At 46.3% G+C, this 25018-nt stretch overlaps 1 pseudogene; it reads right to left on the bottom strand.

The window, feature by feature from the left end:
* Window positions 1-3212: 3212 nt before the first annotated feature.
* LOC123086184 (DNA repair protein RAD51 homolog A-like) overlaps window positions 3213-25018 on the bottom strand; it is an 82377-nt pseudogene continuing 60571 nt past the window's right edge.

Genomic DNA, 25018 nt, shown 5'->3' with positions numbered 1-25018 from the left:
AGCCACCGTTTGGCCAAAAGAATGCCCCCGCGCGTTGCGCAAGCTTGTGTTGTATGCCGTCTGCGGCAGCGGGGTGACAAGATGTGCGAGAGGAGGACGAGAGGACACGTACACATATGGTAAATACAAAAAAACATTTGCGATTTAATTACCTACTATACCCCCGTCCTGGTTTATATGTAGGACTTAACTAATAAAATACGAATGCATGTAGCCAAAGATTATATCGTTGGAGTTGTATTTGAACATAGTTTCTAGCTATACAATATTTGTAACATGCATTAATACTTTTTTGGTTAAATTTAAGGTTATATACCAGCAAGTGTTTGCCCGCAACACAGACGGCTTATTCCATCACAAACAGCTCGGATGGATCAATTATATGCCACATATCACACACGCAACTCTAATCTGATTCATGCTTGATGTCTCCGACATCGCTCGCACAGTTCGTCTTATTTGCCACGTATCACTGTGTTGGCCTCTACTCGTGTCCCTTGGCATGCTCTGCTCGCCATTAGGCGCCACATCACGCTGTGCTCGCGTCCGTTGGTGCACTCTGCTCGCGTCCATCGGCGCGCTCGGCTTGTGGACAGCTGTTCCTTGTGGACAGCTATATATATATGGTTGCTCACCATTGAGGCGACCGTGGAGCACTTTGCTCACGTCCCTCCGCACGCGCTCTGTCGGCAGTTGGGCATGCGCACGGTCACATCAGGGGGCCCATATGCATGCGGTTGCGCCGTGCGCGTTGCCATGCGATGCAGTTACATGCGGGACGAGGGAGTTACGCGCTGTAAATTAGAACTACCATCAGGGCCTGCCGATATTCCTGGCCGTCCGGCTTCCCCTTTAATTCTCGCAGCCATTATAACCTTAGTCTCTTCAACCTTTCAATCGCGCCCCACAACACAACAAGCACACCCACGACGACACATAGAGAGGGGATGTTCAGCGGGGCTCCAATGGAGTTTAGTGAGCATAGAGTGGAGACCCACGCGAGGGAGATGGATCTCTCGGTGGTGTACACCATCGACCTGGCCGTGGTGGGCAACTACATCAATAGCGTTGAGCAGTTGCTTGCTCAAGACAAGTACAAGGTGGTCGGCATCGACCTACAGTACACCGCTGGTCGCCCTGGCATAGATCAGAAGGTTGCCATCGCCCAATTGTGTGTGGGCCATCATGTCCTCATCTACCACTACTGCATGGCCACAGAGCCTTGCGACCATTTCAACAAGTTTGTCAACAGCACCGACTACAAGTTCGCCATGGTGGAAACCACCGACGATGTAAACGCGCTCAGTGTTACGGGCTTGGCCTGCAAGAACCTTGTCGAAATCCATGACCACTACAGGGTCTGGGGAAGCACGAAGAAGGACTCCCTGGTCGAACTCGCCTCGGCCATTGACCCCTGCTACGAAAAGATGAAGCAGGATGCCTAAAGAACAAGTCCCCTATCCTGGCATAGGGCCTGGATGCGGCAACTGGATGAACCTCACCTCAGGTTCACAGCCAAGAGCATGTACACATGCTACGAGATGCACAGGCAGATCGTTGACATGAGGAAGTGCCTCGTTACCGAAATCGACGAGCTCGGATCGAGCCACATGCAGAGCAAGCGTCAGAAGAAGTAGATGATGATCAGATGATCGTTTATGCTAGTTAATCATGCATGTAATATATAGTTTACTTTATTGGTGTGTGGAAATGTCATGTGTGTAGTAGCCACCTATGTAATTATGCATGTAATAGTTTGCTTTGGTGTGTGCAAATGCCATGGTTGTAGTAGCCACCTATGTAAGTGGATGTTTAATTTGGTTATGCAACCATGTCCTTATAAGTGTGTATATATATGTTGTTGTTCTGTATGCAATCCCATCACACAACACACATGTCTTATTAGCAGCAACCATCTGTGTTATTATCGGTCTTCGTACACATTTCTGATTACAGACCTGTTTGCCGCGTATCACACACATCTTGTTATATTGAACCGTTTATGTTCTCTTTTCTCAACACAAACAGTTCATTCGAGTGAACCACATGCCGTATATCGCACACACCTTGATCTGGCTGACCATTTCTTTTGTGTTGCCTAATCATAAACAGTTCATCCGAGTGAACCATATGTTGTATGTCGCACACACCTCCATCTAGCTGCCCATTTGTTTTGTTCCTCCCCATTGCAAACAGTTAATTGAACAGAACTGTATGCCCTGCATCGCATACGCAACTAAAATCTGAACCGTGTTTGATGCATCCTCCATCGCAAATGTTTTGCACCTTTTTTGACGGGTTTTTTACACCACCGTTTGCGATTATTGCATCCCACATAGTTTCGTCGAAGGGTCTCTGATCGTAGTGTCACGTTAGCAACATCATGTAGTAGTGTGTGATTCTCTAGTGGTCATGTGTGAATGTCAAGTGTATGACACTTCACATTTATGGACTAGATGAGAGCTGTTGACGTTCAAGAATCAAATTTCGACTAGGGGGGTATACACGAGCTCATCCTCAGACGACGGGCCACGAGGTCGCTTACACTCCTTGGATCCATGAACGCCAGCCCACAATGGATGCACACAATGTCGCTGGTGCAGACCTTCTTTAAGTGGCCCTCCCTGAGACACCGAACACACCGTCCCGCCATCCCTAGGGCGATCTCCTTGCACATCTGGCTGAGGTGCTTGTGTGTCAGCTCATGCCTTCCCTGGTATGGCACCACCACCATAGGGTCTTCTTGGATGGAGGATGATCGGCGGGTGCGTCGACGACAATTTTTGATGACTGTTTTTATTTTGCTTGTGATTTTCCTATTTCTACATTCAAGCATTGTAATAGAACAGCAAATATAGTTAATCATGAGCTCAGCTATGTTGGGCTAGATTTTCTTTGACTTTTGATTGGTTTGAGGAGCCTTTAAATGAAATCTTACCGGTCCTCTCATAAATGGTGTAATGGTTATTTCAAATAAATAAAGCTTGCTAGTTTGCAAAAAAAAGAAAGCAGCATCGATTCAATATATTTGAAGGATGATGAGTTACACATTACATCACATGCAACGCGCGAGATACAACCTTGTTTTGTACAACAGCGACACTCTGCAAGCTCACAACAAAAATGTGCATCCACCAAGCCATCAAAACAGAAAGGCGATGAGTAGATTTGCTAATGTGAGGGAGCTGGAGTAGAGACAGAGATGGTATCAGTCAGTCCTTGACATCTGAAATGCCTTCGGATGATAACTGGAACCTTGCTTCGGCTTAAGCTAGGCAAGGGGAGCTGATTACTTTACATATTTGCTCTTCGCCTCTTCCCTTGCGAAGAGCAAGCTTGGTTGTGGAAGCATGTGCCATGATGTTCCCACCGATAGGCTTCACCTGTGGCCCCGCAAACATGGCAGAGCCATCCACTTGTGCCACTACCTGATTCGTGATAACCACAGCAACTCCAAACTACACCAGGCAATTAAATCAAGTTTAATCAACTCATGCAAGCAACAAGGTCAATTTTGAAGAAAGCCGCACTACTGTAGATAACAACTCAGCAGTGTATTTTTTAGTTGGAGGACAACTGTGATAGAAAAAAAGAGCTCCTCACCTCGTCTTCTAATTTCTAAAGACTCCTCAGAAACTTGGCCATATGCATTTGCCTCGCTGATGGTTCCCCTCTACCCGAGAAATCAATTCTGTATAGAGTTGCGGCACTGTCAACAATCATAATAGCAAACCTGCACATATCATTTCCAAATATCAGGAATCAGTTAGTACTACTTACTACCAGTCTATAAATACATATAATAGGATACATATAAGGTCCCCGCTTGGATTGTTGGTTTTCTTTTCCGGTTGTATATATCTACACTTGTATTTTACGAGGCTCCAACAGAATACTGCTACAGCCTGTAATTTCTTTCTAGTTGTATAAGATGTGCTTGCTTCCCCGGTTGTAATCTAGTTGTAATATTCCCAGGTTGTAATCCAACTGCAAACAAAGCAGAAACTGCACAAGCACTTGCCATGCATTTTCATTTGAACATGAACTAGTTGCTGAACTAAACTGCTCAGCACTTGGCAGAAATGCATATTACAAAAAAACATGAACTTTTTTGATCTGCATAGTGAAAACAATCTTTGTTCACATCGCAATGAACATTGAATATCATAACAAATGTAAGCTATTCTGGTTATTATCCTTGACAAATGAGAGCTATCTGATTCAAAATCCCAACAAATAATAGCTAACGTCATGCATTTGCTTTAGAAATCTGAACATAACACAAGAACCATTCACTCCTTTCTAGAACTATTACAGAAAATCTTGCCAGGTTGTTTGAAAGAAACATCTCATGGCCTAAACGAAACGAATTGCTTGCAAGAACTATCACCAATTAGATATCCTTGGACTTGCTATGATGGTTGGCAGATTATAGTATAAGCGGTTGAATTTCACAAAATTGCCATGGGATTCCCACATCTGTCACAATAATTAGGTGCAGACCACACCTGTAGAAAATAACAAAAATAATGTGAATAGACGGGCATTTTCCAGACACCAATCGTACGCTCTATATGGTTTCATAGACGGGCATGCCTTAGATTTGAAAAGTTCTTTCGGGTTCTTTGGACGAGGGCCACTGTCGGCGTCAAAACCGGCGGATCTCAGGTAGGGGGTCCCGAACTGTGCGTCTGAGGTTGATGGTGACAGGAGACACGGACCACAATGTTTACCCAGGTTTGGGCCCTCTTGATGGAGGTAAAACCCTACGTCCTGCTAGATTAATATTGATGAGTATGGGGGTTACAAGAGTTGATCTACCATGAGATCATAATGGCTAAAACCCTATAAGTCTAGTGTAACACCCCGGATGTAATTTACCTAATATGTAATCCAACTCTTGCCGTTTCCGGCGTTAAGTTATTTTATTTTCTCAGGTTTGGGTTTTTGTCTCCATGTGTTGTTATCGTTGTCAGGCATCTCATATCATGTCATCATGTGCATTGCATTTGCATACGTGTTCATCTCATGCATCCGAGCATTTTCCCCGTTGTCCCTTTTGCATTCCGGCGCTCCGTTCTCCTCCGGTGGTCATTTCTACCTTTCTTTCGTGTGTGGGGATTAAACATTTCCGGATTGGACCGAGACTTGCCAAGCGGCCTTGGTTTACTACCGGTAGACCGCCTGTCAAGTTTCGTACCATTTGGACTTCGTTTGATGCTCCAACGGTTAACCGAGGGACCGAAAAGGCCTCGTGTGTGTTGCAGCCCAACACCCTTCCAATTTGGTCCAAAACCCACCAAAACTCTCTCCATCATCTAGAGAGTTCGATCACGATCGCGTGGCCGAAAACCGCACCTCATTTGGACTCTCCTAGCTCCTCCTAGGCCTATAAATAGGTCCTCCCCCGAAATCCTCGCGCAAACCCTAGTCCCCTCCCTCTCCATGCGCCGCCGGACATTTTTTCGTCTGGCCAGACATGTCCATTTCCACCCCGCTGCCGCCACGTGTCGCCGCCTGATACGCCCACGCCCGCGCCCCACATCGCCGGCCCGCCGAGCCCGAGTTGGGCCCCCGCGAGGCCCAACCGCTCCGCCGCCCGCGCCGGCTTCCTCCTCCCTCCCGGCGCCGCCTCTCCGCCGCACTCGCCGGCCGGCGCGCCGCAAGTCGCCGCCACCGCCTCGCCCGGCCACCGCTCCGCCCGCGCCGCCCCGAGCCGGCGCCGCCTCCACCGCACCGCCCCTCATCGCCCCGGCCAGATCCGGTCAAGGGAGGACCGGATCCGGCGACTCCGGCCACTCCGGCAACACCCTGCGCGAGAACTCCGGCGAGCTCCAAGTTCCCCGACGAACCTCGTTTTCCGTGCGGATGGATCTGGATCTGAGTTACCCCCTCGGTTGACTTTTTCTCAGAAAACCCTACATATTTTGCCATGTTCATCGTGCCGTAACTCCGCATCCGTAGCTCCGTTTTGGGCATATAGCAAATCACATTGTTCGTCTCAGAGAGTACATCATTTCATCTCATTGCATCATTTTCATTTGAGTTCATCTTGATGCCCGAAATGCTGTTGGAAGAATGCCATTTGAGATAATTGTCAGATCTGCTGCTCCAATTAGATATTTGTCATTTTTGCCATGGTTAATGTGTGCATGATATGCCCCTGAGCTCTATATGTGTTTTGTTATATGTTGTGCCATCTATCTAGAGGTGCAACCCATGTATTTTTGTGATGTGTGTGGTGACTATCACAAGTTGCAAAGTGGTGCATTCGTTAATGCTGATTTCAGGGACTTAGTAATTCCACTAAGTCCTTGGACTGATTTTATCAATATGCCATATGATCATGTTGTTTCCTAGTGATCCGTGCCTCTTTTGAAGATGATCAGTAAGGATGATTTGTTAATCTTGTAGTGATCTATCCATCCATGTCTTTGTTTGCAATTATGGAGCTCCCTAGCTTGAGTCAATCGAGCTCTACTTTTGCTATTTCGCGAATCTGGGCAGATTGTCTACTTGTTAGCGATTTTGCCGAGGATGTTGTAGTTGATCCGTGCATGCTATGTTATTGTTCTTGCCATGTCTAGCTTGTATAATGTGTATTATTGATGGGGGTATGCTTAGATTGTCATGACTTGCTCTGTAGTGAGTGCATCGAGCTCGTAAACATGCCTACTTGATATCTGATTTGCATGCTCCGGTTTTTTCACTAAGTCTGTGATCGGATTATGTTTTTGCCATGTTCACATGCTTGCAAATGTATTTTCTGATCCCTTTTGGCTCAAGGTCACTACGGGACTTTTGTTAAGCTCTTTGAGTAGCTCCATTCCATGCTTTACTTTGCCATGTTTAGGCCCTGTAGCATATAGTTTTTATGCTCCAAAGTGTGCTACCTGATCTGAAATTTCAGACAAGTGTTAATTTCACTAAGTCTTAGATCTGTTTACCAAATGCATTTTTGCCATGCTTGTTTGAACCTGTTAATGGATGAATTGGCCGTAACTCAGTGTTCATCTTTTGTCAAGCTTCATGAATGGATACCTTCCATGTATTTTGTTGTCATGTTTGGGTGTTGTAGCATGTTCATCTTGTTGCATTTAGATGGCTACTTGCTGTATATCGCAGACCGGTGCCATATTTGATTTGCTTGCCATTTCCAAACCGTGACTCCGTTTCTGGCGTTCTTTATATCGTTTTCAAGCGAAATCATCTCACCTTTCTAGTGGCACACTTGATTTTCCAAGTTGAGGCTAGTTTCATTCATTCCTTGTCAAATCTTGCATATGCATCACTTATCGCATCCCGCATAGCATACCATGATTGCATCATGTTGTTTGAGTTTGCACGTGGTTGATTGTGTTCCGTTTGCTTGTTTGTCTTGTTTGGGTAGAGCCAGGAGACGAGTTCGCTAACGAGGAGCCCGTTGAGTTTGCTTTCGAGGATCCAGTCAACTCTGACAACTTTGTAGGCAAGATGATCATACCCTCAAAATCACTTCTATCTTTGCTTTGCTAGATGCTCGCTCTTTTGCTATGCCTATGCTACGATGCCTACCACTTGCTTATCATGCCTCCCAAATTGCCATGTCAAACCGCTAACCCGCCATGTCCTAGCAAACCGTTGATTGGCTATGTTACCGCTTCGCTCAGCCCCTCTTATAGCGTTGCTAGTTGCTGGTGAAGATTGGAGACCGTTCCTTGTTGGAACATTATTTACTTGTTGGGATATCATTATATTATCTTGTTATCTTAATGCATCTATATACTTGGTAAAGGGTGGAAGGCTTGGCCTTTTGCCTAGTGTTTTGTTCCACTCTTGCCGCCCTAGTTTCCGTCATATCGGTGTTATGTTCCCGGATTTTTGCGTTCCTTACGCGGTTGGGTGATAATGGGAACCCCTTGATAGTTCGCCTTGAATAAAGCTTTTCCAGCAATGCCCAACCTTGATTTTACCATTTGCCACCTAGCCTCTTTTCCCTTGGGTTTCCGGAGCCCGAGGGTCGTCTTATTTTAACCCCCCCCCCCGGGCCAGTGCTCCTCTGAGTGTTGGTCAGACCGAGTAGACTGCGGGGCCACCTCGGGGAAACTTGAGGTTTGGTTTTACTCGTAGGATGTCTCATCTGAGTGTGCCCTGAGAACGAGATATGTGCGGCACCTATCGGGATTTGTCGGCACATTTGGGCGGTGTTGCTGGATTTGTTTTAACTTGTCGAAGTGTCTTGTAGAATCGGGATACCGAGTCTGATCGGAATGTCTCGAGAGAAGGTCTATTCCTTCATTGGCCATGAGAGCTTGTCATGGGCTAAGTTGGGACTCCCCTGCAGGGATTTGAACTTTCGAAAGCCGTGCCCGCGGTTATGGGCAGATGGGAATTTGTTAATGTCCGGTTGTAGATAACTTGAACCTTAACTTAATTACAATGAATCAACTGCGTGAGTTACCGTGATGGTCTCTTCTCGGTGGAGTCCAGGAAGTGAACACGGTGTTGGACTAATGCTTGCCGCAGGTTGTTCTCTAGTTATTCAATCGCGCTTTGCCTTCTCTTCTCGCTCTCTTTTGCCAACAGGTTAGCCACCATATATGCTAGTCGCTTGCTGCAGCTCCACATATTTTACCTTGCCTTACCTATAAGCTTAAATAGTCTTGATCGCGAGGGTGCGAGATTGCTGAGTCACTGTGGCTCACAGATTACTTCCAAACCAGATGCAGGGCCTGACGACTCCGTTCCAGATGACGCGCTTGAGCTCAAGTGGGAGTTCGACGAGGACTCACGCCGTTACTATGTGTCTTTCCCTGATGATCAGTAGTGGTGCCCAGTTGGGGCGATCGGGACCATGTCGCATGTTGGGTTGATCTTTTATTTTGGCACCATAGCCGGGCCATGAGTGATTGGATGATGTAATGCTATTTATGTACTTTGATTGACGTGGCGAGTGTAAGCCAACTATGTATCTCCCCTTTTATTATCTATATTACATGGGATGTTGTGAAGATTGCCTAACTTGCGACATTGCTTTCAATGCGGTTATGCCTCTAAGTCGTGCCTCGACACATAGGAGATATAGCCGCATCGAGGGCGTTACAAGTTGGTAAACAAAGCCATCCCCGACCTTAGGAGCCCCCATTGCTTGATCATTTTTAGCAGCCGTTGTTGAGTCTAGAAAAATGTTTTGAGTCATTTAGGAATTATATATCGGAGAGTTTAGGAATTCTTTTTACTCCCCAGTCTCCTCATCGCTCTGGTAAGGCATCCTGACGTAGAGTTTTGACTCTTCTCTTCTCAAATTTCACTAAAAAAATTTAGGATCACGCGGGTATCTTGGAACCGTTTCGATGGTTTTGGGACGAGAACATTGTTCTTGGTGCCTCCTGTCTTTAGGGGTTGTGGCAGTGTCCCGGGGAGTTGAGCTCCGAGGTGTTGTCATCACAATTTTATCGTTGCAGTTCTGGAATACCTGAGTTTAGTACGCCGACATCGAAAATCTCTTTTATGCAGTTCGTTGGTGAGATAACCTCGACGCCACCCAGTACTAGGGCGGGAGTTCGGGAGTATTGCCATAACTTGTATAACGGATGCTTTTCGAAGGTTGAGGTAGATGGTTTCCGAAGTTTTTCTCGGTTATGTGTTGAAGGATGGATACAGCTGGATGTAGGATTTGCTAGATTTGGGTGAGATATTATGCTTCCCCTGTATCCCCAACACCTGATTGCATAACCGGAAAGGTTCGGGAGTTTCATAGGTGGGAATTCTTGTAGCTCTAGTTCTTCTTCCACGGATATTTGATTCGAGATTGGGATTTCTTACCGAGTATTCATTCTTGATCCGTGCCTTGTTGATTTATTCCTCTACCTAAATTCTAAGTGGTTTCTCAATTTATGGATATGTGACCATTTCAAGTGGAATGCATTCGTTCTTATGTTCGGATGTGAAGACTTTATGTTGCAATTTCAACCCGTTTGATTCAGCTTCATTTTATCTGTCAATGTGCTAACGGTTGTCACCCTCTTCAGGTTGGCTCCCGCTAAGAGCAGCAATCAGAATCAGAATCAGGATCCGCCACCACCTCCACCTCCTCCAGAGGCATGGCAAGCTGTGATGGCCGCAACCAATGCAAACACGCAGTTGATCATGCAAATTCTTCAAGAGCGCAACCAAGCGAACCAAGGCAACCAAGGCAACAATCAGAATCACTTTGCTACACTCAACCAGTTCCTTGCGAACGGGCCAAAGACTTTCAGCAATTGTGTTGAGGCAACTGATGCTGACAATTGGCTCGTGGACTTGTGCAAGCATTTCGAGTGCAGTAACATCAGGCCAGAGGACTTTCTCAAGTTCGCTTCCTTCCAACTCAAAGAACAAGCTGCAGAGTGGTTCCAGCAGTACAAAGATTCCAGAGGAGGTCGTGTGATTACTTGGGATGAATTCCGTCAAGACTTCATAACTCATCATATTCCTCAGAGCGTGGTTGAAAGCAAGCGTGAGGAATTCCGCAACCTAAAGCAAGGCTCTTTGTCTGTCTATGACTACAACAAGTTGTTTCAGAAGCTCGCCCGCTTTGCTAAGCAGGACGTCCCTGACGAGAAGAGCATGATATACCAGTTCAGGGGTGGTCTCAGAGAAGAAATCCAGCTAGGTCTTGTTCTCTTTGAGCCCTTGAGGTACGATGAGTTCTACAACATGGCATTGAAACAAGAGGCTGCTCAACTGAGGTGTGATGCTTCCAAGAAGCGTGTCAGAGATGCTACACCTTCTTCCTCTACTCAAGTGGCCAAGCAGCAGAAGTATTGGCTTCCTCCTCCTCCGTTCCGTCAGCCGTATCAGCAGAAGAGCAAAGGTGGCAGTGGATCTTCCCACCCACCCAACCCTGGCTTTCAGAACAAGACTTCGCCTCAAGCTCCAAGGTCGAGTGCTCCGTATCACCGTCCGCTTTCAGAGGTCACGTGCAACAAGTGCCAATAGAAGGGTCACTATGCCAACAAATGCTTCAATCAGAGGTGTCTCCCTCCTCCTCCTCCTGTGAGATCGGCAAGTACAGCTGTGGTCAAGCATAACCCCAAGCACTCCAAGGTCAACTTTATGAATGCAGCTCAGGCAAAGGACTCGTTAGATGTCATCATGGGTAACCTTCCTGTTAACGATGTTCCCGCAAAAGTACTTTTTGATACTGGTGCATCGCATTCTTTCTTGTCATGCCCTTTTGCATCGGAGCACAATGTTGATACTGAGGTCATGCCCAAAGTCATGCAAGTTGTTTCTCCCGGCAAGCTTTTGACTTCTAGTTTGGTTGCTCCCGATATCTCTATCACGTTGGGCGACTACAAGTTTCTTTCTTCTCTGGTGGTTCTTGGCAACTCAGATATTGATCTTATTCTGTAGCGACCAGACCTCAAACAGTCTGATCTCTGTGCTCCGGTGTCATCCCTGGATCAGTAATGCTGACACCACACAGTACTCGAAGGATTTATAGCAGAGTAGCAATCACACACTTATTACATCGAGTGTCTCAAAAGAGAACTTATTACAATAAATATGGCTTAAGGCCATCTAATAACGATAACAGCGGAAGGCTTGGAAGATAAGTGAGTCCATCAACTCCAACGGCATCACTGAGTATAGAACCACAACCTAAAACTCCTTAATCATCGTCTGAAAAGTCTGCAACATTAACGTTGCAGCCGAAAACGGGTCAGCACATGGAATATGCTGGCAAGGTAACACATAGAGAGTAATGGAATGCAACAGCTATACTATATGCATATTTGGCTGGTGGAAAGCTCTATGGTTACAGTTTTTTGCGTAAAGCCAATTTTTCCCTACTTCAAAGGAATAAATTTAATTACTATCATGGTGGTTGTTAAACATTGAGAATGGTTGACAGCATTCTCAATCCCAATTAAAGTAACATCATTAAACCCAACAAAATTAACTTTAGAGTAACATGTTGAGATTCACATGAAAATCCAGGTACTAGATACTCAAGATGTCCATAACCGGGGACACGGCTAACCATGATTAGTTTGTTACACTCTGCAGAGGTTTGCGCACTTTTCCCCACAAGACTCGATCGCCTCCGTTTGGTTTCTCGCACTACAGGGTGTTTGAGAAGACGGATGACCGAGACATAGTCTTTCAGAAGCGCTAGCACCTTACGATCGGGTAGACCATACCACCTACATCCCCTACATCTGCTAGTCTACCACTGTAAGAGTTCGCACAACTTAGTCAACTATGCCAGAGCTCATAATGGCTTGTGGCTGCACACGGAAGTTTCTAGTATGAATAATCTCATGATCCCTTTGAGCCTGGGTGGCGGTACAAAAGAAAAACAGGCAAGTCCTGGAATACCTAGGTGCCTCAATCCACCCAGATGTGTGTTTAAGTTGCCACCTTAGATAAACCATTAATTATCAATCTCACATCTGTCATGGATTTCACTCACCCAATCCACGTCTACTAGCATAGCATGGCATAATAAGCAAAAGTAGAAGTAACTCCCAAAGGTTTGAAAATAAACAGGTAATAGGTACTACCTCATCTACTTCCCATCCCACAATTTAATTAGATCCTAATCATGCAATGTGTGAGGATTGATCTAATGCAATAAAACTGGGTTGTAGAAAAGGTATGATCAAAGTGTTACTTGCCTTGCTGATGATCCGCGAAACCTAGAGATTCAAAGTAACAGGTGGCGCATTCCGGGTATTCTATCGCAAACAAACAAACAAGCATACAATAAGTACTCTTCTAATGCATAGGTAAAACTCAAATAGAAGATATAACCAGAAAGTTCAACTTAAGAACCCTGGTTTGCAAAAAGAATCAAATCGAACGAAGCAAAGAAATCAAACGGCGAAAGAAAACAACTTCGCTCTAGTAATCTAGATCTAGGGCAAATTTTACAGTAGCAAAAACTTGTTTAAGTTGATTATTCGGAAAGAGGGTTTCGAGACGAAACTCCAGGCGCTTGAATCGCCTGATTCCGATAAACGAGCGAAAAGTTATACTAAAACAAAAATCGGATCAAAAATCGCGATCAGAAAATAACCGCGGAAAATCCGACGAAAAAGAAAAAAATGACGAACAGAAAAAAATATTAACGGCACGGAAGTTGAGGCGGCGGCGAACCTCGGGCGGCGTGCAACTTCGGCGAGTCAGCGGCGGCAGCCGCTATGGGCTAGGGTTTCGGCCCGGCTATGGGCTGGGGCTCGGGTGCCTCACTATATAAAGGCGCCCCCGGGCGGAGTCCCGCTCGGGTACGGCCCATAGTCGGTTTCATTTTTTTTAAATAATTACGCTCGGAAGAAAAAAATAAAAAGAAATACTAAATGGACTCCAAAAATCATGATATAAATTTTCCCTGGTTTCTAAAATCAAGCCCGATAAAGTGAACATTTATCAGGGCCCAAACTACAACTTTGAAAAACGCGCATTTTTCCTAAATTCAAATAAAATACCGAAAAACTCCGAAATAAAACTTATTTGATTTTTCTATTAAATCCTCAATATTTCTATATTTTGGGAAAGTCATTTTATTCCCTCTCTCATATTTTTGTAATAGAAATAATTGATGATAAAATAAATAAAATCAAATGATCCTGTTTACAAAATTTGAGAAAACTCAAATATGTAAATAACGAAATCCCCAACTCTCTCCGTGGGTCCTTGAGTTGCTTAGGATTTTCTAGGATCAAAACCAAAAGCAGAATAAAATATGATATGCATGATGATCTAATGTATAACATTCCAAATTGAAAATTTGGGATGTTACAAATTCTCGGAATGGATTGGCTTTCTAAGCACAAGGCGCATCTTGATTGTGCTGCCAGGCAGATTCAATTGACTCATTCGTCTGAGGACGTAATTGTCTTTGCCGCTCGTGGTGATACCATCCGTCTGTTTTCTCTCAATGAGAAGGGTGAACTGGATGCCATCTCGCAAATTCCAGTCGTTTGCGAATATCAAGACGTCTTTCCAAAAGAGCTTCCAGGAATGCCTCCGCACCGGCCAGTTGAATTCGTCATCGATCTTGAGCCTGGCACGGAACCAGTGTACAAGCGTCCTTACAAGCTCGGACCTGGAGAGTTGAAGGAGCTGAAGAAGCAACTCGATATTCAAGAGCGAATGGGTCTCATCCGACCTAGTTCCTCTCCATGGGGTTGTGGTGTTCTTTTTGTGAAGAAGAAGGATGGAACGGACCGACTTTGTGTTGACTACCGTCCATTGAACAAGAAGACTATCAAGAACAAATACCCACTTCCCAACATCAACGAGCTGTTCGAACAACTCAAAGGTGCCCAAGTATTCTCCAAGCTTGATCTCCATATGGTTTATCATCAGATTCGTATCCGTGAGCAAGATATTCCCAAGACGGCTTTCAGGAAGCTATGGTTCATATGAATACACTGTCATGTCTTTTGGCCTCGTCAACGCTCCTCCGACTTTCTCTCGCATGATGAACTTCATCTTCAACGCCTACACCAATGACTTTGTTTTGGTCTATCTCGACGACATTCTGGTCTTTTCGAAGAACAAGGAAGATCATGCCAAGCACTTGCGTTTAGTACTCGATAGGCTCAGGGGACACCAGTTCTACGCCAAGTTCTCCAAGTGCAAATTTTGGCTCGATGAGGTTCTTTATCTTGGGCATATCATCTCTGCCAAGGGCATTGCGGTGAATCCTGAGAAGGTGTCTGCAATTGTGAGTTGGAACCACCTCAAAATGTGAAGCAACTCCGTAGCTTCCTCGGTCTCGCAAGCTACTGTCGAAGATTCGTGGAAAACTTTTCTAAGATCGCGAAGCCTCTCTCAAATCTTCTCCAGAAGCACGTCAAGTACGTTTGGACTCCGGAGTGTGACATTGCTTTCAACACTTTGAAAGAGAAATTGGTCACTACTCCAGTTCTGACACCTCCTGATGAATCCAAACCGTTCGAGGTCTTCTGCGATGCCTCTCTCCAAGGTCTTGGTGCAGTGTTGATGCAAGAGAAGAAAGTTGTGGCTTATACCTCTCGCCAGTTGAAGCCCAACGAGAAGAACTACCCCACTCATGACCTCGAGTTGGTGGCAGTTGTGCATGCTCTTTTGACTTGGAGACATCTCTTATTGGGAAGAAAAGTGGACATTTTCACTGACCACAAGAGTCTCAAGTACATCTTCACTCAGCCTAATCTCAATCTCAGGCAGACTCGATGGGTCGAAATGATTCAAGAGTATAATCCGAGTATCGAGTATACTCCAGGCAAGGCCAATGTGATTGCTGACGCATTGAGCAGGAAGGCTTATTGCAACAGTCTGATTCTCAAGCCTTATCAACCCGAGCTTTGTGAAGCTTTCCGCAAACTTAATCTGCAAGTTGTTCCTCAAGGTTTCCTCGCCAACCTTCAAGTCTCTCCTACCTTGGAAGACCAGATTCGCCAAGCCCAGCTTCTTGATGCTATGGTGAAGAAGGTGAAGATTGGGATTGCCAAGAGTCAACCCAAGTACAAGTGCTACCGCCTTGATGACAAGGACACTCTCTTCTTCGAGGATTGTATTGTTGTGCCCAAAGGTGACCTTCGTAAAGTGATCATGAACGAGGCTCACAATTCTCTCCTCTCCATCCACCCTGGGAGCACGAAGATGTATCAGGACCTCAAGCAGGCTTATTGGTGGACTCGAATGAAGCGCGAGATTGCTCGGTTCGTGAATGAATGTGATGTCTGCAGAAGAGTGAAGGCAGAACACCAAAGGCCAGCAGGTCTCCTCCAACTTCTTGCCATTCCAGAATGGAAGTTTGACCACATTGAGATGGACTTCGGACTGGGTTTCCAAAGTCCAAGCATGGCAATGATGCTATATTCGTTGTCATCGACAAACTCACTAAAGTGGCTCACTTTCTGCCTATCAAAGAGTCAATCACTACAGCTCAATTGGCGGAGCTCTATACCTCTCGAATTGTCTCTCTGCACGGTATTCCATAGGTGATCTCTTCAGACCATGGCAGCATCTTTACCTCCAAGTTTTGGGATTCTTTTCAGAAGGCCATGGGCACCAAAATCCGCTTCAGCACAGCTTTCCATCCTCAAACTAGCGGTCAAGTCGAGCGTGTCAACCAGATTCTTGAAGATATGCTCAGGGCTTGTGTGATCTCCTTCGGCATGAAGTGGGAAGATTGTCTTCCATATGCTGAATTCTCCTACAACAACAGTTTTCAAGCAAGTTCGGGCAAGGCCCCATTCGAAATTCTGTATGGCAGGAAGTGTCGTACCCCTCTCAACTGGTCTGAAACCGGTGAAAGTCAACTTCTGGGAAATGACTTAATCACAGAGGCAGAGGAAATATGCAAAGTCATTCGAGATAATGTCAAAGCAGCCCAATCCAGCTAGAAGAGCTACTATGATAGTAAGCACCGTGATTTGGCTTTCGAGATCGGAGATCATGTTTACCTCCGCGTCTCTCCAGTGAAAGGTACTCGTCGCTTCGGTATCAAAGGGAAGCTTGCCCCTAGATACGTGGGACCTTTCAAGATCGTCAGCAAGAGAGGCGATCTCGCCTATCAACTCGAGCTTCCTTCAAACTTTGCAAATGTGCATGACGTGTTCCATGTCTCTCAGCTCTGAAAGTGCTTCAAGACTCCTGATCGCACCGTCAACTTCGAAGACATTGAGCTCCAAGAATATCTCTCTTATCGTGAGCACCCCGTTGCTATTCTTGAAGAGACTGAACGCAAGACTAGCAACAAGTCAATCAAATTCCTCAAAGTCAAGTGGTCACACCATTCCGACCGTGAAGCCACCTGGGAACGCGAGGATCACCTCCGTTCTGAGTACCCGGCGTTCTTCCAGTCCTAGATCTCGGGACGAGATCCTTTCGTAGTGGTGGAGTGTTGTAACACCCCAGATGTAATTTACCTAATATGTAATCCAACTCTTGCCGTTTCCGACGTTAAGTTATTTTATTTTCTCGGGTTCAGTTTTTGTCTCCGTGTGTTGTTATCGTTGTCATGCATCTCATATCATGTCATCATGTGCATTGCATTTGCATACGTGTTCATCTCATGCATCCGAGCATTTTCCCCATTGTCCATTTTGCATTCCGGCGCTCCGTTCTCCTCCGGTGGTCATTTCTACCTTTCTTTCGTGTGTGGGGATTAAACATTTCTGGATTGGACCGAGACTTGCCAAGCGGCCTCGGTTTACTACCGGTAGACCGCCTGTCAAGTTGCGTACCATTTGGACTTCGTTTGATGCTCCAACGGTTAACCGAGGGACCGAAAAGGCTTCGTGTGTGTTGCAGCCCAACACCCTTCCAATTTGGTCCAAAACCCACCAAAACTCTCCATCATCTAGAGCGTTCGATCACGATCGCGTGGCCGAAAACCGCACCTCATTTGGACTCTCCTAGCTCCTCCTATGCCTATAAATAGGTCCTCCCCCAAAATCCTCGCGCAAACCCTAGTCCCCTCCCTCACGAGCGTGTGAGTGACAAAATGGAGAGGGGGAAACGATGGCGGGGCTCACAGCGGATCCGGCAGAGGCTTCAGCGAGCTCGGGGGAGGTCCAACGCGGGCGGAACAGCGATGGCTATCTCCGGCGGCCGGCGATGAAGATGACAGCGATGGAGGCTCTCCAGGGCCTCTCGAGGCGCGTGGCTCTACGAAGAGGTTGGAGGAGACGTGGCGGAGCTTGTGGATTCGACGGAGGGGCGAGGGGACGGCGGGAAGCGCGTCGGCGGTGAGCTGCAGCGACAATAGCGCTTTGGCTGTCGCGGGAGAGAGCCAGAGAGAGGAGGGGAAGGAACGAGAGAGAGTGAGAGAGGTGCGGGGCGGCACGTGGCGTCGCGCGGGGCATCCAGGCGATGAGGGGGAGGCCAGGCAGGCAGGTGGCGTGGCAGCACGGCGGTGCGCGCGCGTCGGCCACACGCCCAGCCGACTGGCGCGAGGACAAAGACGACTGGCACTGTGCCAGTGGGCCGGCTGGGCTGCACAGTGCCAGGCTGCAGGTAGGCACAGGTAAGCGTTTTTCCTTTTTTGTTTTCTTTTCTATTTTCTGACATTTGTTTTGACTTAGTAATAATACTAAATCATATATTTTCTTCTGACAATTTTTGCAGGGACCTAAGGGGTTATTCCAAAGCACCTCAGCAAAAATCAGAATTTTTGGACATATATAAAATATATAACATATATATATATCCAATGCAAATAAGTATTGCATTAATTCCAACAGGCCAAAATAAATATCTATGAGCTCCTAATAATATTGGTTTGAATTTTACCTCTGACCATTATTTTCAGAGAGCAACATGAACATTTTCTTGGACCTTTTTGGAGCAATTTTTATATGGGTCATTTCCAGAAATGATTTCTGAGGCTTTCACGAATCCCTATTTCAAATTTAAATGAAATTTAAACATGATGCACACATGACTAGCTAGTCTAGGTCATACCATAACTAGGGATGTGACAACTCGCCCCCACTCGAAAGAATCTCGTCCCGAGATTCAGGAGTTGGCGGAAAGAAAGTGGGGTACTCCAGTCGAAGACGATCTTCACGCTCCCAAGTAGATTCTCTCTCGGAATGATGAGACCATTGAACCTTGAGAAACTTGATGTTATGACGTCGAGTGACACGCTCTGCTTGATCCAGAATGCAGACGGGGTACTCTCGATAAGTGAGGTTATCTTGGAGATCAAGCGTTTCGTGGTCCACTCCGCGGATGGGATCCGAGAAACAATGCCTGAGTTGAGAGACGTGGAAGACATCATGTACTCGGGAAAGATGTGGGGGTAGTTCCAACTGGTAGGCAACCTCTCCTCATTTAGTGAGGATGCGAAAAGGACCAATGTAACGAGGAGCCCACTTGCCCTTGATACCGAAACAATGGGTACCCTTCAAAGGGGTAACCTGAAGGTAAGCCTTGTCGCCAACTTCATAAGCCACTTCCTTATGACAACGGTCATACTGGCTCTTTTGACGAGATTGGGATATTTTCAAATTCTCACGAATGACGCGAACTTGTTCTTTTGCCTCCTAGATCATATCTGGTCCAAAGAATTGTCTTTCACCAGTTTCCGACCAGTTCAAAGGTGTTCGACATCTTCGTCCATACAGAATCTCAAAAGGAGCTTTCTTGAGGCTGGATTGGTAGCTATTGTTATAAGCAAACTCGGCAAAAGAAAGACACTTCTCCCAATCCATACCGAATGAGATAACACAAGCTCTAAGCATGTCTTCGAGAATTTGGTTGACCCTTTCCACCTGACCACTTGATTGAGGGTGGAAAGCGGTACTAAAGGAAAGATGGGTGCCCATGGCAGTTTGGAAACTCTCCCAGAAATGAGAAGTGAAAAGACTACCACGGTCTTAATTGATCTCTAGTGGAACACCATGAAGTGACACTATTCGAGAAATATATAAGTCTGCGAGCTGACTAGCAGTGATACTCTCTCGAACAGGTAGGAAGTGAGCCACTTTGGAAAGACGATCAATGACTACGAAGATAGCATCATCCCCTCTCTTGGTCCTGGGAAAGCTGGTGATGAAGTCCATACCAACTTTATCCCATTTCCACTCAAGAATAGCTAAAGGCTGAAGGGTGCCAGTAGGCCTTTGATGCTCTGCCTTAACACGACGACAAACGTCACAGTTAGCAATGAACTGAGTGATTTCTCTCTTCATCCTAGTCCCCCAGAACCTCTGGCGTAGGTCCTGATACATCTTAGTACTACCGGGATGAATCGTGAGAGGAGATTCATGAGCCTCCTTAAGAATCAGTTGTCGTAGATGTTGGTTCTTGGGAACCACCAAGCGGTTCTCAAAGAAAACAACATCTCGATCATCCATAGAGAAACATCCACCAACTCCCTTCTTAATGTTTCTCTTGATGCGGGAAATTCTTGTATCCTGCTTCTCAGCAGAGATGATCTGATCTGCAAGGGTAGGTTTCTCCACCAAGGTAGAAAGGAATCCGTGGGGAGCAATGTGAAGGTTAAGCTTACAGAATTCCTCATGAAGAAGTGGTTGGCCCTGCTGCAACATAAGATTGTTGCAATAGGACTTACGACTTAGCGCATCAGCCATGACATTGCCCTTGCCTGGGGTGTAGGTAATCCCTAAGTCGTAATCTGAGATCAACTCCAACCAACATCTTTGCCTAAGGTTCAAATCTAGTTGGGTGAAAATATACTTGAGACTCTGGTGATCGGTGTAAATCTCGCAATGTTTACCAAGAAGGTAATGTCGCCATGTCTTAAGTGCATAGACTACGGGTGCAAGGTCTAGATCATGTGTAGGATAATTATCCTCATGTGGATGCAACTGTCGAGATGCATATGCAATCACATGACGATCCTGCATAAGGATGCAACCTAGTCCCAGTCGTGAGACATCACAATAGATAATAAAGTCCTTAGTGAAATCCTGTGGCACAAGTATGGGAGCAGAAGTCAGGCATCTTTTTAGTTCCTGGAAACTGTACTCACACTGTGGGGACCACTCAAACTTTTTATCTTTCTTGAGAAGTTCCATGAGAGGTTTGGCCACTTTGGAGAAGTTCTCAACGAAGCGGCGACAATAACTGGCTAGACCAAGGAAACTCCTAACTTGTTTAACTGTTTCAGGTGGAGTCCAATCAAGAACGGCCTGAACTCTCTCGGGATTGACAGCAATGCCCTTACCAGAGATCACGTGGCCTAGGTTGGTCACTTTTGGCAACCAAAATTCGCACTTGGAGAACTTGGCATAAAGGCGATGCTCTCTGAGTTTCTCTAACACAAGTCTAAGATGTTCGGCATGTTCTTCCTCATTCTTCGAGTAAATAAGGATATCATCGAGGTAAACCACGACGAACTTATCTAAGTACTCCATGAAGATTGAGTTCATCAAGCGGGAGAATGTAGCTGGAGCATTGGTTAGACCAAAGGACATGACGGTGTACTCGTACTGGCCATAACGAGTGACAAAAGCCGTCTTAGGAATGTCCCCATTTCTGATCTTGATTTGGTGGTAGCCTAACCTCAAATCCATCTTTGGAAAGACTGAGGATCCAGCGAGCTGATCATACAAATCGTTGATCCTGGGGAGCAGATACTTGTTCTTTATCATGACCAAATTAACGGGACGATAATCTACAACCATCCGGTCCGTACCATCCTTATTCTTGACGAAGAGAACGGGGCAAGCCCAAGGAGAAGAACGAGGACGGATGAAACCGTTTTGCAAGGATTCATCGAGTTGTTTCTTAAGCTTAGCTAGTTCTAAGGGTGCCATCTTGTAAGGTCTCCTAGAGATTGGGGCGGTTCCTGGGATAAGATCTATGACAAACTCTACATCTCTGTCAGGTGGAATACCTGGCAGTTCCTCTGGAAAGACATCCGGAAAGTCACGGACTACCGGGATATCTTCAAGGTCTGGAAGAGGGATGGCATTAAGAGAATAGAGTTGGCGCTTTGCAACTCTGGTGGAGACAGTGACTATCTTGCCAGATGGGTGTGTAAGCTAAACAGACCTTGTGTAACAATCAATCTTGGCATAATGAGCTTTCATCCAGTCCATACCCAAGATGATGTTAATATATGTAGACTTGAGGGCTATAAGTGATGCAAGGAATACAAGTCTGTCAACAATGATTTCATTACCATGGCTTACACTAGAAGTTTTCCATATGGATCCAGGAGTTTGAATGACTAGTGGAGAGGGCATATCACAAAATGACATGTCGTGCAAGCGGGCATAACTTTCGGAAATGAAGGAGTGAGATGCTCCAGTATCGAATAGAACCGAAGCTGGATGACAGTTGACAAGGAGTGTACCAAGAACGACATCTGGATCATCATGAGCGTCTTTAGCTGAGACGTGATGCACACGTCCATGTTCAGTGCGAGCTGACTTGGCACTGATCATCTTGGGTGATGGCTTACTACCACGGCCAACAGACTTCTCGGGACGGGGTGGAGCAACACGGGTCTGAGTGCAAATACGGGCAATGTGGCCTGGCTCTTCGCACTTGTAACAAATCTTGGAGGTAGGACATGGACCCACATTGGCAGGCGGTCCACCAATAGGCCTGGTGGAACATATGGCTAAACTAGGTGAGGCGCCACATAAGATGGCGTCAGTGTGTAGCTGGGTGGAAGAGCAGAGTTTGGAACCCAAATCCGGCGCTTCTGAGAACTAGAACTGGAGGAACAACCCAAATCACGGGTGTGCTTACGAGACTCCTAGTAAGTGAGCTGAGTTGTCTCCACGTTAATGGCCTTGTTTACAAGAGCCTGGAATGTATTGCAATGGTGCAAGTGGAGATCACGTCGCAACTTGGGGTTGAAACCCTTCCGGAACCTAGCCTGCTTCTTGGCGTCTGTGGACACTTCTTCTGTAGCATAGCGGGCGAGGTTCTCAAACTCTCTACTGTAAGCATCAACAGCCATCTTACCCTGGGTGAAACTACAAAACTCTTCTCTCTTGCAGTCAATGAGAGCCTGAGGAATGTGATGCTCACGAAAAGCCTCAGTGAAATCTCTCCAGGTGAGTATCTGGCCAGCTGGAAGCATAGCCTCATAGCTCTGCCACCAAATACTAGCAGGACCTTCCAGGTGATATGCAGCATAGGTGACCTTGTCACCTTCAGCTACGTCCGCAGAACGCAGCTTGATAGTGATACTACGGAGCCAGTCATCGGCATCGACTGGCTCAATGAAATGATGGAAGATAGGTGGTTTCAGACCAATGAAATCATGGATGGTCGCTGACTCTTTGTACTTGAGTGTAGTGTTCTCCTCGATACGTGCTAACAAGCGGTTAGACTCACGCTTGTTCCTCTCCATCTCTAACATGAACTCTGCCAACGAAGACTGGTCGGGAGGATCCTCATCCCTACCATCTCCATGGTTCCGGCTACGAGCAACAGAACTTCGGTTAACTGACGACATCCTTAAGAACCAACCAAGGAAACAAGGATGGATTCAGCATCATCATAGGGATGTAGAATATAGTACAAGGAAAATACTATCTCTTGAACTCGTAGGACAATTCCGACAGCATAACGGCAGTAAAATGCTCAAAATGAGACATTCTGCAAAAGACGGGGTAGCACCATACTCAACATCATCACTCAAGGTTCTGAGATATTACTAAACAGGCTACACCAGAGGTACTTGAACTGGAATATGACTCTGATCAACCAATCCTAAGAGACTACAGAGTAGTAACACATGAACCTGATAGACGGAAGAGAAAGCCTAGTTCCTTAACCCCATAGGAAAGATAGGATGACTCGGATCAGAAGACATGAGGTATAAGGAGTAAAAAGAGCCTTGCGTTCCCTTCCACAATCAATTCCCCTACATGACTAAAGAATTTCTAGACTCAACTTCGACCAGGTTGGCTTGGTAATCATACAGGCAGTCAGGCTCTGATACCAACGCTGTCGGGACCCCGATTCTAAGTCACACCGATCTAGCATGTAACACCTCATATCACTTTGCGGCCTCATGCACGGTATTCCCACGGGTGTCGCCTTACCATGGCCCGGGACCATTTGCGCCTTTTGGCTCACGTATATGATAGTGTCGCTAGCATCCATATGACCGAGAACCCAGGCCGACAAGACTAGTCGTGAACCCAAAGTGGCACTAACTTACGGGGACAGGCATACATGAAACAACATCGAGCATGTCGGTCAGCAGCGTGTGAATCCGGGCTGTAGCAACTGGGCTAACAGGACTCCGGGAATCCGGGCTGTAGCAGGCTAGCAGGACTCCAGAAGTCACCACGTGACATTTCCTCGAAGGGACAGACACAGGAACGAAGTGAATCACAAGCCGGCCAGTCTAAGTGTTCCGGAGCAGTAGTGTTGGGCTAGCAGGACTCTGGTAAACTGGGCTGTAGCGGACTACCATGGCTCGGTGGAAGCACTAGACTACATTTCCCCATAAGAGAGGCTACCAAGGATAGACAACTAGGTTGTCGGATCCCACACATAGTGTAACGCCCTCGATGAGGCTATATCTCCCACATGTCGAAGCACGACTTAGAGGCATAACCGCATTGAAAGCAATGTCGCAAGTGAGGTAATCTTCACACAAGACATGTAGTACATAAGGGAAAGAGATACATAGTTGGCTTACAATCGCCACTTCACATAGTACATGAATAAAGCATTACATCATCCAGATACACACAAGGTCCGACTACGGAACCAAAATAAAAGAAGACTACCCCAAATGCTACACAGATCCCCGATCGTCCCAACTGGGCTCCACTACTGATCAACTGGAAACGGAACAACATGATGAACACGATCTTCAATGAACTCCTCCTTAAGCTTGGTTGCGTCACCTGAACGGTATCATCGAGCACCTGCAAACTGGTTTGGGAAGTATCTGTGAGTCACGGGGACTCAGCAATCTCACACCCTCGCGATCAAGACTATTTAAGCTTATGGGTAGGGTAAAAGTATGAGGTGGAGCTGCAGCAAGCGACTAGCATATATGATGGCTAACATACGCAAATGAGAGCGAGAAGAGAAGGCAAAAGCACGGTCGAACAACTATGATCAAGAAGTGATGCTAGAACAACCTACGTCAAGCATAACTCCAACACCGTGTTCACTTCCCGGACTCCGCCGAGAAGAGACCATCACGGTTACACACGCGGTTGATGCATTTTACTTAAATTAAGTGTCGAGTTTTCCACAACCGGACATTAACAAATTCCCATCTGCCCATAACCGTGGGCATGGCTTTCGAAAGTTCAAAACCCTGCAGGGGTGTCCCAACTTAGCCCATCACAAGCTCTCACGGTCAACGAAGGATATTCCTTCTCCCAGGAAGACCCGATCGGGCTCGGAATCCCGGTTACAAGACATTTCAACAATGGTAAAACAAGACCAGCAAAGCCGCCCGAATGTGCCGACAAATCCCGATAGGAGCTGCACATATCTCGTTCTCAAGGCACACTCAGATGAGACTAGCTACAAGTAAAACCAACCCTCAAGTTTCCCTGAGGTGGCCCTGCAGGCAGCTCAGTTTGGACCAACACTC

Source organism: Triticum aestivum, chromosome 4A (assembly GCF_018294505.1).
Source record: "Triticum aestivum cultivar Chinese Spring chromosome 4A, IWGSC CS RefSeq v2.1, whole genome shotgun sequence".
In the NCBI taxonomy this organism is placed as follows: domain Eukaryota; kingdom Viridiplantae; phylum Streptophyta; class Magnoliopsida; order Poales; family Poaceae; genus Triticum; species Triticum aestivum.
The sequence above is the reverse complement of the archived record's forward strand: the minus strand, read 5'-3'. Positions and strand labels throughout refer to the sequence as shown.